The sequence below is a fragment of the Cebus imitator genome, unplaced genomic scaffold (assembly GCF_001604975.1).
Source record: "Cebus imitator isolate Cc_AM_T3 unplaced genomic scaffold, Cebus_imitator-1.0 Scaffold550, whole genome shotgun sequence".
NCBI classification, from domain to species: Eukaryota; Metazoa; Chordata; class Mammalia; order Primates; family Cebidae; genus Cebus; species Cebus imitator.
Window position 1 is genome coordinate 247,852 of NW_016107865.1, and position 16,238 is coordinate 264,089.

Genomic DNA, 16,238 nt, shown 5'->3' on the forward strand with positions numbered 1-16,238 from the left:
AAAAAAAAAAAAAAAGAAACTAGAAATACAGTTGACAGGAATTAAGATCTAAGTAAATGCAAAGCTATCCCATGTTCATGCACTGGAAGACCTAATGTTGCTAAGGTGGCTTGCATTCTCTAACCATATCTACAGATTCAATGTAATATTTGTAAGAATCTTGTCTTTTTTTGTATTTTTAGAAGAAATTGGCAAAGTGATCTTAAAATCCATATGGAAATTCAAGAAATTCCTATTGTTTCAAGCCAAAACAATCTTGAAAAAGAACAAAGTTGGAGGAATCATACTTTCCAGTTTCAACACTTTCTATGAAGACACAGTATCCAAGATAGAGTGTTACTGGCATTAGATTATATAGATCAATGGAACAGAATTGAGAGTTTAGAAATAAACTCATATTTATGGTCAGTTGATCATCAAGAGTTCCAATACAATTCAATGAAGGAAAGAATAGTCTCTTTCAAAAAATGGTACTGAGATAACGGAGTAGACACATGAAAAATAATAAATTTGGACCCCTACTTCACACCATGTACAAAAACATACCTCAAAACAGATCGTAGATCTAATGTAAGAGCTAAAACTACAAAACTCCTAGAAGAAAACGTGGGAGCAAATCTTGTGACCTGAAATTAGACGGTGGTTTCTTAGATATGACAACAAAAGCATAAGCAACAAAAGAAATATTTGATAAATACAACATCATCAGAACTAAAACCTTTTGTGCTTCAAAGGACATCATCAAGAAAGCAAAAGCAACGCACAGAAGGGAAACAATATTTGCAAATTATATATCTGATAAGAAATATATAGTTTCTTATATATAAATAAAGAGCTCTTAAAACTTAAAGAGAAATAATTTAATAGCTATTAGGGATGCTGAGGTGGGAGGATGGCTTTAGCCTAGGAGATTGAGGCCAGCCTTGGCAACAGAGCAAGACCCTGTCTCTAAAAGAAATAAAATTTTTAAAAATGAGCAATAGGTGCCAACAAGCACATTAAAAGATGCTCAACATCACGTAGTCATCAGGAAAATTCACGTCAAAACCACAAAGAAATATCACTCAACACCCAAAAGATGGCCATGATAAAAAAGACTGACAATAACAAATGTTGGTGAGGATATGGAGAAATCAGAACCCTCAGACACTGCTGGTGGGAATTTAAAATGGTACAGCTACTTTAGAAAATAGTTTCACAGTTCTTCGAAAAGTTAAGCATGGAGTTACCATATGATTCAGCAATTTCACTCCTAAATATATAAGGTGTATACTCAAGAGAAAACGTATGTCCACAGAAACTTATACACATGCTCACAGCAGCACAATTCAAAATAGCCAGAAGGTAGAAGTAACACAATGTCCATCAGCTGAAGAAATGAATAGAGAGAATGTAGTATATCCTACAGTAGAATATACTGTTCAGCCACAAAAAAGGAATGAAGTACTGATACCTGCTACCACATGGATGAACCCTGAAAACATGACGCTAAGTGAAAGAAGCCACATATAAAAGGCCACATATTATATAACTCTGTTTATATGAAATATTCACAACTGGATGATCCATAGAGACAGAAAGTTGATTCGCAGTTGCCAGGGGCTGAGGGGAGAAGGGAATGGTAAGCAGCTGCTAATGGGTACAAAGTTTCGTTTGGGGTTAACCAATGTGTTCTGGAATGAGATAGTGCTGCTGGGTGCACAACTTGTGAATATATTAATACCAACAACAACTTTAAAGGAGTGAATTTCATGGCATATGAATTATATCTCTACAGCAATTATTAAAACACACACATAAAGTCTGTCACAGGGTGAGCCAAGCGTCACAGAGAAGAGACTACATGGGAGGTGCGTTCCCTGCCAGGGCTCCTCTGAAGACCAGTTACCATGTGCGCTCCAAGTGGCTCCTTTGTCATAATGGGTGAAATCACTGGCAGTTGGCCACTAGATTAAGGACTGGATGGATCTAGTTTTACCTTCTGATCCTGAAATTTGAAACAGAAATCATGTCCTGGTATCTTTTGGGCTTCTTTATCAGTAGCAGAACAGTCAGGCTCTCTAGCACCAAGGAGAAAGCATGCAGTTGGAAGACTAGAGAGCAGGGCCAGCTGAGAAACAACGTACAGCAGCAAGGGCAGGTAAAACCAGGGCAGGGTGACTCTTCTAGAGCCAACCAACAGGTCCAGAGGTGGAAGGTGCTGAGGAAGACCTGACTTGTTTACCCCAAGAACAAGAACTCGGCAAAGTAGAAAGCACATGGGTGGTAGAAATGGACGGATCCACGTTCAAATCCTGGCTCTGCCACTGATTAGCTGTGTGATCTTAAAAGTGCTACTTAATTTTTCTCTGCCCCAGTTTACTCAGCTCTTTGCAAGGTGATAAGATTGAAAGGCTAATATATGCAAAGTGCCCAGCATAAAATAGTTGTTCAGTAAATGGCAGTTTTTATTATTAGTACTGTCTTGTCAGCATAAATAATTATTAATGCCAATGGCCCCTGCCAGCATTCAGTAACACCTGCCATGTGGTCTGAGAATTATCTGGACATTTCTGTTTTCCTAGCTACTTTGGCCCTATAGGCAAGACTGGACAGAAAATGGGCATTAAGATTTCCTAAAAGTCACATGATCCAAATATGACAGAGATGGGTAAGTTATCCTTAATCTATAGAGGGCTCTTAGAAAACAATGAGAAAAAGATTAATAGACCAGCAGAAAATTAAGCAAAAACCTTGAAAAAGCAACTCATATGAGAATATACACAAGGCTAACAAATACATGAGAAATGTTCAAACTTATTAGTAATCCTAAGAATGAAAACTGGAACAAGATAACATTTGAACTTGTTAAATCATCAAATAGCTGACAATCTTTGGTGAGATACTGGCCAGAGTTGAGAAAACAGCCACTCTCATACATTCCTGATGGGAGTATTAATTGGAACAATATTTCTGGAGGGCAATTTAGCAATGAGTATCAAAAGCCTCAAAAATAGCACACTCTCAGACTCAGCACTCCACTTCTAAGAATTTATGCTTTAGAAATAATCATGAATGTGTGCAAAAATCTAGCTATAAGGATATTCATTTGATTGCAATATTATTTTGAATAACGAAAACCTGAAAATAACCAATATATCCAATGAGAGGGAATTGGTTAAATAAATTATGAAACATGGGCCAGGTGTGGGGTCTCACACCTGTAATCCCAGCACTTTGGGAGGCCGAGGCGGGCAGATCACGAGGTCAGGAGATCGAGACCATCCTGGCCAACATAGCGAAACCCTGTCTCTACTAAAAATACAAAACATCAGCCGGGTGTGGTGGCGCGCCCCTGTAGTGCCAGCTACTAGGGAGGCTGAGGCGGGAAAATTGCCTGAACCCAGGAGGCGGAGATAGCAGTGAGCTGAGATCACACCACTGTACTACAGCCCGGGCAACAGTGCAAGACTCTGTCTCAAAAATAAATAAATAAAATAAAATAAATGATGAAACACATTTACAATGGAATACATAATAACTAGGAAAGGTAGTCACTATAATCAACACAATACAAAATTATCCCATTTTTATAAGTTACAGGAAATAAACAAAAGGTCAGCACTGGTTAATTCTCGGTGACAGGCGTATAGGCTAGCTTTTTTCTTCTTTTTGTTGATGTGCAACTCCTACAGTGATCACATATCACTGTTCCAGGAAGAAAAAGGATCATTAAATAAATCTGCTCATGGAGGCCCAGACCCTCCATGAATGCAGCTCAGTGCACCCAGCCTAGAGGCTCCTCAGCCCAGTGCCTATTCTTGCAGCCTCCAGTCCCCTCTCCTCCCAGCCCGGAGTGTGTTCTCAAGGCCGTGTCACTGCTTTCTGCTCCTCTCTGAGCCCCTCCCTGCACTGCATGACTCCAGGCCCAGGTCCGCCACTAGCTATCACCCCAGTGGATCACGTGGTCTCCTCACCTCCATTCCCCCACCTGCAAGTCCCATGACCTAAGGCTTACCCTCCGCTCTAATCTCCAGGACACAGCACTCTGAAAATAAAACTGTTCCACTGAATTTGGTTGGCACCATTATTACCACCCTATTATTAGTTTCCCTTCTAGTCCATCAGAGGGCACAGGCCAGCACCACTGGCCTAAGAGGAGAGGGACAATCTCAACAGAGCTTGGAGGTGTGATTTCACTTTTCTGCCAAGAAGGTGGCAGAAGGCTGGTCACCACACCAGGGCGCACTCCTTGACAATTCCACAATTGCCCAGAGGCCGTCCCTACATAAAGATGTACAGATGGGGAGGGCTCTGGCAAGAAGTTAGTATGACCAGGTCCTTTCTGACAGACCTGAGATGTGCCAGGAATTCTTAAGGGCAAGAGGGTCAAGCCTGGTTTTTTCCTTGAATTTCCACCCAGGGCCGGGAGATGTGCTGCTCGTGGGTCATGCAGGCTGTACGGAAAGACACCAAGTCACAGGAAGCTGCTTCTCTCACAGGGTGGTGCCGTTCTGTGGTTTCCCACCCTTTTGGAGGTGCAGCCATTGTTTGCTTGGTTTCACGACACCTCCTCTCCTCCTGAAAGTGCTGTATATAGATTTTCCTTCTAAGTGAAGTGAACACAAATGATTCACCAGGGGCCTTGAGGTCACTGGGGCTCCCTGAGGATGTTCAGGCCCCTGGATGACAATGGATGCTCTGAAGTCTGGGCCATTTCCTTCCCTGCTGCTTCCCATCTGAACTTAAAGGGAGCTCAAGCCCCAGCTGCTCTCAGCTCTTTAAACAGAGTTGCCCTAATGGGCCGGCATGTTCATACATACCTGCACCTTCTGGGGCTACCACAAGAGCTTTCCGTGTTTCTTAAAATTTCGTGCTTTATCTTAAAAATTCATGCAAATTTTGCTTGATACTCTATTTTTGCCCTCCTGTATTTTATTCATGCTAAGCTGCACTCACCCCCACTTCCATTGTAACTAACATCTTTAAAATCAAGATGTCTTAGAATCCACAGTGGTTGCAGTTTAATTGGCAGTGCTTTTTCTCAGTGTTACATAAAATAACAATGTATTTTCTGATAAATGGCATCTTAGAGTTGATGAAATATAATGATAAAAAATACTACTTTCCTGTAGAAGCAGAGTTGAACTGACAATCTGAAAGATGTGCCAGGTTTGCACACTCCTGGCTCCCTGCCTAGGGCTCGGGTTTAAGGCCCTTTTCTAGATGGCATTTCCTCATGGCATCGGGAATACAGCCTTCACCAACACACTGTTCCCACAGGACAGGACCATGAGGAAGCTCATGCCAAAGGACACCCCCCAGTCCTCTATTCCAGGGGCTACTCAATGGCATCCAAAGGAAATGTTCACTGAGCATTCCCCATGGACCATGCATTGAGCTAAATGCTGTGTTCATTTCCTTCAACTTTGCCAACAACCCTATGAGCTACCTGTGGTCATCCCATTATGCAGATGGGAAAAATGAGGCTGTGAGGGGTTATGAGACTTTCCTCTGCACTGAACCAGATCTCTCTGACTTAAGTGGCCTCGCACTGATCCCTGTGTCTCCTGAAGAATGAGCACAGAGCAAGCATGGGCTTCTGCTGCCAGACACTGTGGTGTCTCCCTCTGCACAGAAGAGGTATCCACGCCCCATGTGGCCTGCCTGTTTGGAAAGTAATCCTCACTTGCCTGCAAGAGAGTCCCTCTCAGGAGCTCCTGGCCTCCCATCTCCTCAGATTCTGCAAATGCCCTCAGTGGGGGCCCTGGTGTGTAGGCTGAGCTGGAGGACAAGATAAACACAGAACCCAGAGAGAATGAAAGTCAATATCAAAAGGGGAAGAAAGCCATCTCTGCCCCCAGGATACATCACTTCAGTTCTTATTCCTTCCTGCTGCCCCCTTCCTTATAACCTACCTCTTCACCTAGACACTTCCAAACTCAACCTCCCACAACACCTCCCTGTCCTTGCTCTCAAATTCTGGCCCATTTTTTGTGCATCCCACAACAATTTACAACCCTGAAATTAATACAGGGAAACCACTGGATTTCTCAGACCTAACCTCTCCTCCAGGCAATCAACCCCAGCTACCATTTTCTGACCATCTATAGTATGGAAGCTGGTGACTTATCCCTAATCTTCTTAGGTCTGGTCCTCTTGTCCAAATGAGCAAGCAGAGGAACAGAGAGGCAAGGTAGCTAGCCTAAAGTCACACAGCAAGCAGGTAGCAGGGCCAAGAAGTTAGCTAAGGTCTGACTGCAAAGCTGTGCTTTTCCCTCTGCACCACCGAGTTCCTTGACAATCAACTACACAGTGGGCGGTGGGGGGTGGGGATCGAAAGGTGGCTTCTCCAGCTAGCATACATATTACCAGTCTTTCCCTGTATCTCTGTGAGTCTGTTATCTGCCAGTAAAAACTTAAACACCAATCATGTCAATAGGGCTAGATATTCAAGTGGCTCTCCCCAGCCCTCCACCCCAAACAGGGAGGAGTCTTTCTCCAAGGAAATTTACATGTACCACAAACCCTAACACCAAAATGCAACTTTTAAAGCAGCAAGTTCATTCTTTGCTTGTTTCCATTCCCTTCCCATGTGGCTCACGTCCTTGTTAGATCTGGGCACAGGTATGTCTCCCTCCCATGCTGTAAATTTCTTTAAACATTCTGTTATTGTTGTTGAAAGGGCGAGGAAGTCCACAGGAAAGGAAAAGGAAAAAAAAAAAAAAAAAACCACAGCACTGTCCCCAGGAGAAGCGTACACACACAAAATACACCCTCACGCCTCTGCAATTCTTCATGCAATCGGAGCGCTTCACAGGACAGAAGTCAGAAATCACGATTCTGTTTCCCTCTTGCACCTTCTATTTCCTCATGCCTATACTAAAATTTCCTCTGCGTCTATACACAGTAAGTGCGGAATAATTTTATGAAGGACCAACGCCACTTCTCTCTCCTCCTGCTGCTTCCACCATCTTTGGTCAGAAAGAATGTAGCTGTTGACTTCATCACACTTTCTGTGAGGTGCTTCCCTGGCTCTCCCTTCTCAGTTCTCTGTACCACCCTCCCTCTGGGAAGTTCTGCCACCCTCCTGTTCTATGTCATCCATGCCCTGTTCTCAGAGGCCTGCTCCTGCCTCTCTCCAATCCCCCACATATTTTGCCGGCTCTTTATCGACAGACAGCCCTATACTACTGGCAGGGATCTGACAGTCCTCCCCTCGTCTCACAGATGCAGATCACCAGGCCTTGCTCCATCATTGCACAAGGTTGTCCTGTTTTCCGACAGAGGGAGACCCGATCCCAGGAATCTTGACCCAGTTAGTTCAGCCTTCGTAGCCATCCCTACACGGCCTCTGCCCAGCGATCTGCTGCCTCTTCCCTAGAAAGCAAGAGAACCAGTGGCCTTGTGCAATCCAGGCCTCTCAGATTTTCAGCCCTGGCAGGACTCCTCCAGACCACGAAGCAAGCATCTCTGTGCAAGCTAGAGGCAGATCACCTTCGCTAGTCAGATGCAGCTCAGGGGGCACACAGCTTGGCAAGCAGAGTGCCAGCTAGATCTGATCCCTCGCCCCGCAATCCTGCACGGGATTTTTTTACAAAAAATCCTGTATTTTGTAAAAATAAAAAAATTAGCTGGGTGTGGTGGCAGGCACCTGTAATCCCCGTTACTTGGTAGGCTGAGGCAGGAAAATTGCTTGAACCTGGGAGGTGGAGGACGCAGTGAGCCAAAATTGCACCACTGCACTCCAGCCTAGACAGCAGAGCGAGATTCCGTCTCAAAAAAAAAAAAAAAAATTAAATGTGCTCTATAGTGTGGCTTAACAAAAAGGGTGAGCAGTGGGGAATAACAGCACCTGGCTGTACCTTTCTCTGAAAAGATGAGGATTCATAATACTTCACACAAGTGCTTGATGTACCAAGAGCAGCACCTCATTCCCTGGTGGCTGACACCTCCACCAGATGTGAGGTCTAACATCTCTGGACACACAGCGATCCCAGCACCCACTGAAAGGTGCCACATAAATTTAAACATCCCCTTCATCCTGGCTGTTCCCTCCACCCACAAAGCCCATCTCGGCAGGCAGGCAGGCAGGCAGTTTTCTTTACAAGGCCGCGGCAGCCAGGCCCATTCTTGGTAGGCGTAAACTGCCATCCTGCTATAAATCCTTTCCCACAAAGCACTGGAGACTGGTCCTCTCACTGTGCCAAGAAGTCTTTCTCTGACCATCTGTAATCCATTCAAAGGCAACCGGCAGGAAATGGCGGCAAGGAAAACCCCTGCAAAATGCAACTGGTGGGACCACCTCTCCTCCTGCTAGTGGCCAGCAACAGGAAGTCGGCCTTTCTTGGGACACAGAACATCTGTGGGAGTTCTGGAAGCTGCTGGGTGTCTGTCAGGGGCTGAACGGGCTCAAGACTGATGCTCACAAAATTTGGTAAGAAAAGCATGCTGTATTGGGTTTTAAAATTAGCTCTGAAAAAAAAAAAAAGCATTTGAAAAACGAAAACAAACCCCAGACTCTAAGAGAGAGACAAAAAACCAATCCCAAAACACAAAAACCCCATCATATGAAAACTAACCTCAAAATTGCTTTCTTCTGATTTCTATGGACAATTAGACCACAATTTCAAGTAGTTCAAATCCTTCTTAGTGAGGCTCCCCCTCCAATCCGGTATTGTCAGCTGCTGCTGCTTAATAGTGACAGCTTCATTTTTGGCACTAAAAGCTGAAGTTCTCAATGCTTTGCAGTGGTAAGCTGGGGTTGGCTTGTAAAGGCTCACAAGAGCTGATTGTTAAATTTTCAGGAATGTGATGAGCCAATTATTAAATTATTAAAAGTTATATGACATAAGCTTACAATTGAATATAAAACTCATCACTTGCAATTTATCTTGCTACATTTCACTTATTACCTATGCTTTGAGTATAGGTTGGCAACTTTTTCTTTTTTTCTTTTTCCAGAGAGAGTCTTACCCTGTTGCCAGGGTGGAGAGCAATGGCACAATCTTGGCTCACTGCAACCTCTGCCTCCCAGGTTCAAACGATTCTACAGCCTTATCCTCCTGAATAGCTGGGATTACAGGCGCCTGCCACCATGCACAGCTAATTTTGGTATTTTTAGTAGAGATGGGGTTTCAGCATGTTGGCCAGGCTGGTCTCAAACTCGACCTCATGATCCCCCCACCTCAGCCTCCCAAAGTGCTGAGATTATAGGCATGAGCCACCGCGCCCGGCCTGAGTTGGCAATTTTTTCTATGAAAAACCAGATAATAAAAATTGTAGGCTTTGTCTCAACTACTCCATGGAGCCACTGTAGTGCAAAAGCTAGCAAAGACAATATATAAAAGAATGAGTGTGGCTGTGTTCCAATAAAACTTTATTTATAAAAACAGGCAGCTGGCTACATTTTGCCCATGAGCCACAGGTTGCTTAATTCTGTTCTCAAAGTCATTTATATCTAATGTATCTGTATGGTGGCTATCTTACATAACAGTGTGCTGACGCATCTCTCTTCCCAACTCAGTTCAGTGATACCACATTGACAGCTGGAAATGCAGTGGTAGGAGAGTTTACACCATGGAAATCATCACACACTACAAAATCAGGGTGTGATTTATTATTTTTTTGATTATCAAGATTTAACAAAGTGATGAAGAAAATTTTAATGATGTAAGTCAAATTAAAAGAACAGTCGACCCTCTAAATCTGTGAGTTCCACATCTGCAGTTCAACTTAACTACAGATCAAAAATATGTGGAACAACAACAACAAAAAGATGCCCGAGTCTGTACTGAACGTGTACAGGCTTTTCCCCCATATCATTATCCCCTAAACAATACAGAATGACAACTATTTACACAGGACTTACATTGTATTCGGCATTATAAGTAAACTAGAGATTAATGAGAGGACGGTATAGGTATGTGTAAATACTACAGCATTTCACATAAGGGATGAGAATCCAAGGATTTGGGGTCTGGGAACCAATCTCCCTTGGATATCAAGGGACAGCTGTATATCATGTCTATAGCTTTGGGTGACTAGCACAAAACAACGAGGACATATTCTTTTAGTACCTGAAAACCATTATTCAGTTCAGCAAGGAAGTCGCGACACTAACAATCGTGAAGTTCTAATGCATATCTTTGTTCTTTCACTTTCAACTTACTCACTGACTTAAATAAAAGTGTCAACTAACACTTATGTGGGGTTTACATTTGTTTGTCAATGAAAACCTTAGGAAGGTCAGGGGATGTAAGAATTTGGCAAAAGTCAACCAAAGCAACTGTTGAGGATCTACTGACTATATGAAATTTACAGTAAAGAATTTAGGCTGGGCGTAGTGGCTGGTGTCTGTAATCCCATCACTTTGGGAGGCTGAGGTGGGTAGATCACTTGAGGTCAGCAGTTCAAGACCAGCCTGGCAAACATGGTGAAACCCTGTTTCTACTAAAAACACAAAAATTAACCAGATGTGGTGGTGCAGGCCTATAATCCCAGCTACTCAGGAGGCTGAGCAGGAGAATCACTGGAACTCGGGAGGCAGAGGCTGTGGTGACAGATCATGCCATTGCACTCCAGCCTGGGCAACAAGAGTGAGAGACAGTCTCAAAAAAAAATAATAATAATAATTTAAATATTTTATTCTTTATAAACTATATGCCAAACAGCTTTTTCTATCAGAAAAATGTATAATAAACATATATATGCATATGCATTAACTTTTTTAGACAGCAGATTGTTAAACATTTACTAGCACAACACTGATTCTAATAGAAAAGAATTTACAAATTAATGGGTCAGGAAGACCCAAAAAGTGCACGTGTGTTTGTGTATGGGAGAGAGAGAGAGAGTATACTCCCTCCAGCACCCTGATTGGAGAAAGCAAAATAAACACTAACATTACCAAAGAAAAAAGAAGGCTGTTTTCTGAAAACTCTACTCCAAAAAAGACAGCATGGAGTTGGGCACTGAGTGTGTCTACAACTGGAATAAATTATGAACTGTTTCTCTTTGATATTAATGGAGTTTCACCATAACTTCTTTTTCCAAAAGCAACTTCTCAAGGAACTCAGAGCCCTCAAAGCCTTTGCTTAAGCTCTTCCTTCCCTGTACGACGCCCTGAATGTCCAAATCCTAGCCGCTGTGTTGCCTCTGCACAAGGCATCCATCCGTTCATTCTTTCACTTATTTTTCAAACATTAACTTGACTCTGACTTAAATACCCTTTACTGTACTCCAAGTAAAACCACAAACCAAACAGCCTCTACCTTTAAGTCAAAGGTCTCAGACCCAGGTTAAGGGTCTTGCTGACCATAGACTGAAATATCTTCCTTCCCTGGGCTCCAAGGCATTCAAGTCACATTGCCTTTTCTAGGCAGCATCCAAGTTCCCAGGTGCTGCGAAGTGCGTTCCTAGAGGGCAGGGCCACTGTCCCCCAGAGAGCCCAGTCCAGGGCCTTCCACCTCCTGGACAACTGGTCACTTTCTACTCAGTCAGCAACGGGCAGGAAGCACAGCCCTAGCTTCTGACTTGCAGAGCATCACTCATCGTGATTTGCAATTTAACTTCAGTGGTTCACCAGACCCAGGCAAAATGCTGTGCTCCCTCTGAAAGGCAGGAGAAAGATTATTTTAAGTATAATTATCTTCTTCCTTCCCCAGGTTAAAGCAGAGGGTCACTTGACTATGTGGGATAATATTTCTCAATGTTTTTCAACTCATGCTCTACCAACCAAGATTGGATCACACTTTTACTTCCTGAGGTTTGCACTACAAAGCTAACTCTCTCTTTCTAAGATTTCCCATTGATTGCGGTTTTCACGCTATACATACATCTTCTTGAAATTCTAGTGTACCCTGTCCTCAACATTGTCCCTCCTAAGCTAAAGAATCATAGGCCATCATCTTCACTTCCAAGATTAGGGTTCAATGAAAAAAAAAAAAGAATCACAGGCTGGTACGGTGCTCATACCTGTAATCCCAGCACTTTGGGAGGATGAGGCAGGAGGATTGCTTAGGCCCACGAGCTGGAGACCAGCCTGGGCAACATAGCAAGACTCTGTCTCTATGAAAAATAAAAAATTAGTGTGGTGTGGTGGTGTGTGCCTGTAGTCCCAGTTACTTGGGAGGCTGAGGTGGGAGCATCACTTGAATCCAGGAGGTTGAGGCTGTAGTGAGCTATGATCATGTCACTACACTTCAGCCTGCACAACAGAATGAAACCCTGTCTCTAAAAAAATAAAAAGAAAAATAAAAGAATCATGAATGTTCAACTCCTTAGTTTGAGCACTAATAATTAAAGAGAAAAACTTAACTCTGTCCTTTTGGAGGAATTTAATAGTTCATCCCCCATTGACGAGAAAGATGTCTTCGATATTGAAGAATGTCAACCAATAAAAGCAGGTCAGAATGATACAAATTGAAAATGACCATCCTACAATCCACAAAGAAATAACTGATCCAGGCAAGGGTGATCAATGGATGCCTAGGGGAGTCCACAAAATTTCCTGTTGGGGAACAGGATATTCACTTGGTGCCAAAGCATTACTCACAGAATGACATGCTAATTGCAGAAGAAAAATACAACTTTTGCAATGGACAGAAGCAGTCACCACCTTACCAAGTAATCCATATCTAATAACTGGGCACCCTGACATTTTGTAACCCCTGGACTTCCGACAGACCGGTCGTAAAATGATTTGGTCGTAAGTTGAGTAGGCTATATGTGCAGTACTGTGAAATGATGTTATAAAAATCTTTAAGTCATATTTTATCATAATTTTCTTTCATTATTGTTATATATCATAATTTTCTTTGTTCATTTTATGCCATTTGTATCATCTCTACACCATTTTGTTTCTTATTTTTACATTTGTCAGGTTTAAGTAAAACACTGCATTACCAGTAGTAAAGGTTGACCTGAATGCTTATTATGAAAGCATTCTTGTCAAATCTCATTTTAAAAAGCCACCTTAACTTGTGGTAAAGGTGAAGCCTTGTGTAAAACTGTGGAATATTCACAGATCACTGAACCACGGTGGTCTATGGTTTGAAGTGAAAAACCACGGCACATGATGAGTTTTGAAAAGCAGAAGAGTATGAACTATGTTAAGTCTCAGGGTTAAAAAGGACTAGTTGCCAGGTATTTATTTATTATCATTGTAAAGAGAAAAGTAAATCATCACAATTTCATGTGACTTTCCATGGGATACAAATATGTAGCATTCATCATAAAAGATGTCATCTGGATATCTTGTTCAAATATAATTTAAACTTAGTATGTTCTAATATTGTTAAAGATATAGGTATATAAACCACTCACATTTTAGTAAGAAAGGCAAGAAAATGACTAATAATGATATGATATAGCATATATGTTTATTGTCCCGCACTGTCATACGCCCAGCTGGGCAACGTTTGCGCTGCCAGACGGGGAGCAGTCGTGGCTAGCGATTGTGGTCGTAAAGTCGAATGGTCGTAAGTTGCATAGGTCGTAAGTCGATCAATACCTGTACTCAGAATCACCTGGGACACATTCTTTTGAATGTGATTTGATCATTCTGAATCAAATGATACTTAAGCTCGAACTTCCAGAACGGGGGAAAACAAGGAATAGCAAAAACAAGACAGGACACCACAAGGAAGTGATCAGACAGACCAGAACACAAAGCATTTTAAATGGCAATGTTTTCTATATTTATATATAAAAATATGTATACATATGTACATGGAAATATGTATGTATACATATATTCACACACACATCGCTGGGGCGGGCACTGTTCTAGATTAAAAACTACTAAAGAGATATAACAACCAAATGCAATACATGAACCATAACAGGATCTAGTTTGAAAAATGCAGTTACAAGCTTTTGGGAGTGGGGACATGGCAGGTGAGTTTTGAATGAGAACTAGGTATTAGATACGAGTATGGAATTACCATTAGTTTTCTAAGTGTGATACCGGTATTATGATTAGGTCAGAGAATGCCTCTAATTTTAGGAGACGAGATGCATGCTAAAGTATTTAGAGGTGTCATGCTGTCTGTGACTTACCAAATAGTTCTGCAAAAACATACATACATATTTACGTATGATGAGGCTCTGAGAAGTTAAGTGAACAGCTCAAGGTGGCACAATCAAGATGTGAAAAAATGATAAATATTTAAAAGGGAAGTGTTGTGATGTTTACAACTTATTTTCAAATGCTACCGAAATATAAATATATATATACACACATACATATACATAGACACAGTCACATAAACGACACTTTGGTCAACAATGGGCCACATATACAGTGGTCCCATAAGAGTATATAATACCCCATTTTTACCGTATCTTTTCTATGTTTTGATCTGTTTAGAGACACGAGAGCTTACCATTGTATTACAATAATTACCTACAGTATTCAGTACAGCAACACGCTGTGCATGTGTGCAGCCCAGGAGCAATAGGTTATACCAATAGGAATATCAGAGTGAACTTACACAAACCTGGATGGCACAGCCTATTGCACACCCAGGAATTCACCAAATGACACATCTCTCAGAACATATCCCCATCATTAAGCAATGCATGACTGTATATTCCTCATAAGACACATATACAGACATATCTTTATATATAAATATATACATATCTTTATAGGAAAACAAGTAAGACAAAATGGGAATTAACAATTAATTCTACAGGTGATCATGGTACCATTATTTCAGCCTTCTTATACGTGTGAAAAATTTTAACACTGACCTGCAAGGGCGAAGAAGAAAGAATGCTGCAGGGCGGGGGTTACTACCGAACACTAAATGAAAAACTTTAGGTGCTCAAAGATGTCTGTGACTCTGTGCCCCAGCGGTAGCACTTTTCCATGGAATTCTCTCTGCTGACCTAGGATGCTGGAGCTAATGCGCAAAGGTGAGCTGGGTTTTGCATTGTAGCTCCAGCTATCCTCTTGGATAGAAACTTCAGGGGTCTTGCCAGTTCTTAGAATCTCAACAACTTCGAAACGTCAGATGGTGAATCAAAAACCTCACCGGCCATCTCCAGACTGAGTTTTAAAAAGGAAAATACACACGGGAACTGTTGTTTCATGGGTATGACGTTTCAATTTTGTAAGATGAAAAGAGTCGTGAAGATTGGCTGCATGACCACATGAATGTCCTTAACATAACTGAACTTTACACTTAAAAATGGTTAATATGGTAAATTTTGTTATTTGTATTTTACCACGATTTTCTTGAAAAAAAAAGAAAGAAAGAAAAAGACAATACAGGCATTTCAAGACAGGTGCCTAAAAAACAAGATGCTTAGTCGAACTATAATACTTTGCTGGTTCAAAGATAACTTAGGAAAGAAAAGGCGGTAATAGGATTGCTCCTCCTCCACCCTGCCTCCGGAAGATTCAAATGCAGCTATGATGACAAGACACATGTAGACCATGGGAAGAGTCTGTAGCAGTGCAAGGTGGTGTGAGGTTTAGGGGTAAAGTACACGCTGGCATGGCCAGCATGCACAGGGTGCAGAGGACGTCCAGGCTGGGTGGCCCAAGCGACGGCGGGGAGGCTTCCTTAGAAAGTATGGCTGGCCCTGGGGAAGGGGGGCCAGGGGTTAGGAGAAGCAGGGAAGGGGAAGGCGGTAGATGCAGAAAGCAGGCAGAAGCAGAGAGGGGGACAAGGAAAAGACTCCACTTGTCCAAAGTGCTGCTGCAAAGGGCAGGCTACCTATCTGGATGGGAAGGGACTGAGGACTTTAAATGTTGCTTTAACTGAGGTCGATGAGGAAGTGCTGAGAGGTTTACACTTGAGGAACAAACTGATAAATGTGAATTTTCAGAAGATTAATTTTTGAAGTGGTGTGCAGGGAAGACAGAGACAGGGAGACCAATTAAACAGCTATTACGAAAATCTAGGTAGGCTATGAGGCAGGTGAGCTGGGGTGGAGGAGTGGAGAGAGAGAGGTGCAGGGAATTGCTGAGACGGGAGGGAGGGAGGGAGGGAGGAGAGCAGGAGGGGGTCTTTCTAAAGATAGTGACGGGGAAAACACACAGGCTTGGCTTGCAGTTGGGCCTAGGGGCGTCTGAGATGTACAAGGACATCCGTGAGGGGCTGTCTAGCGTGGCACCTGGGGGTGAGATGAGCACTGGGTGGAGGAGAGGTCAGGCAAGCAGCCGGCATGTTAGAATCACCACACACAGGGACCACCTGGGGTGTGATCAGGAGCCAGCGTCCAGAGCAAATGCAGAGCACACTGAG

General features: G+C 42.6%; 1 protein-coding gene across 9 annotated transcripts in view; it reads right to left on the reverse strand.

Annotated features, from left to right (window-relative positions):
• The window catches only part of ATXN7L1 (ataxin 7 like 1), a 273,039-nt gene that overhangs the window by 242,672 nt on the left and 14,129 nt on the right, over window positions 1–16,238 (reverse strand). The window lies entirely within an intron of this gene.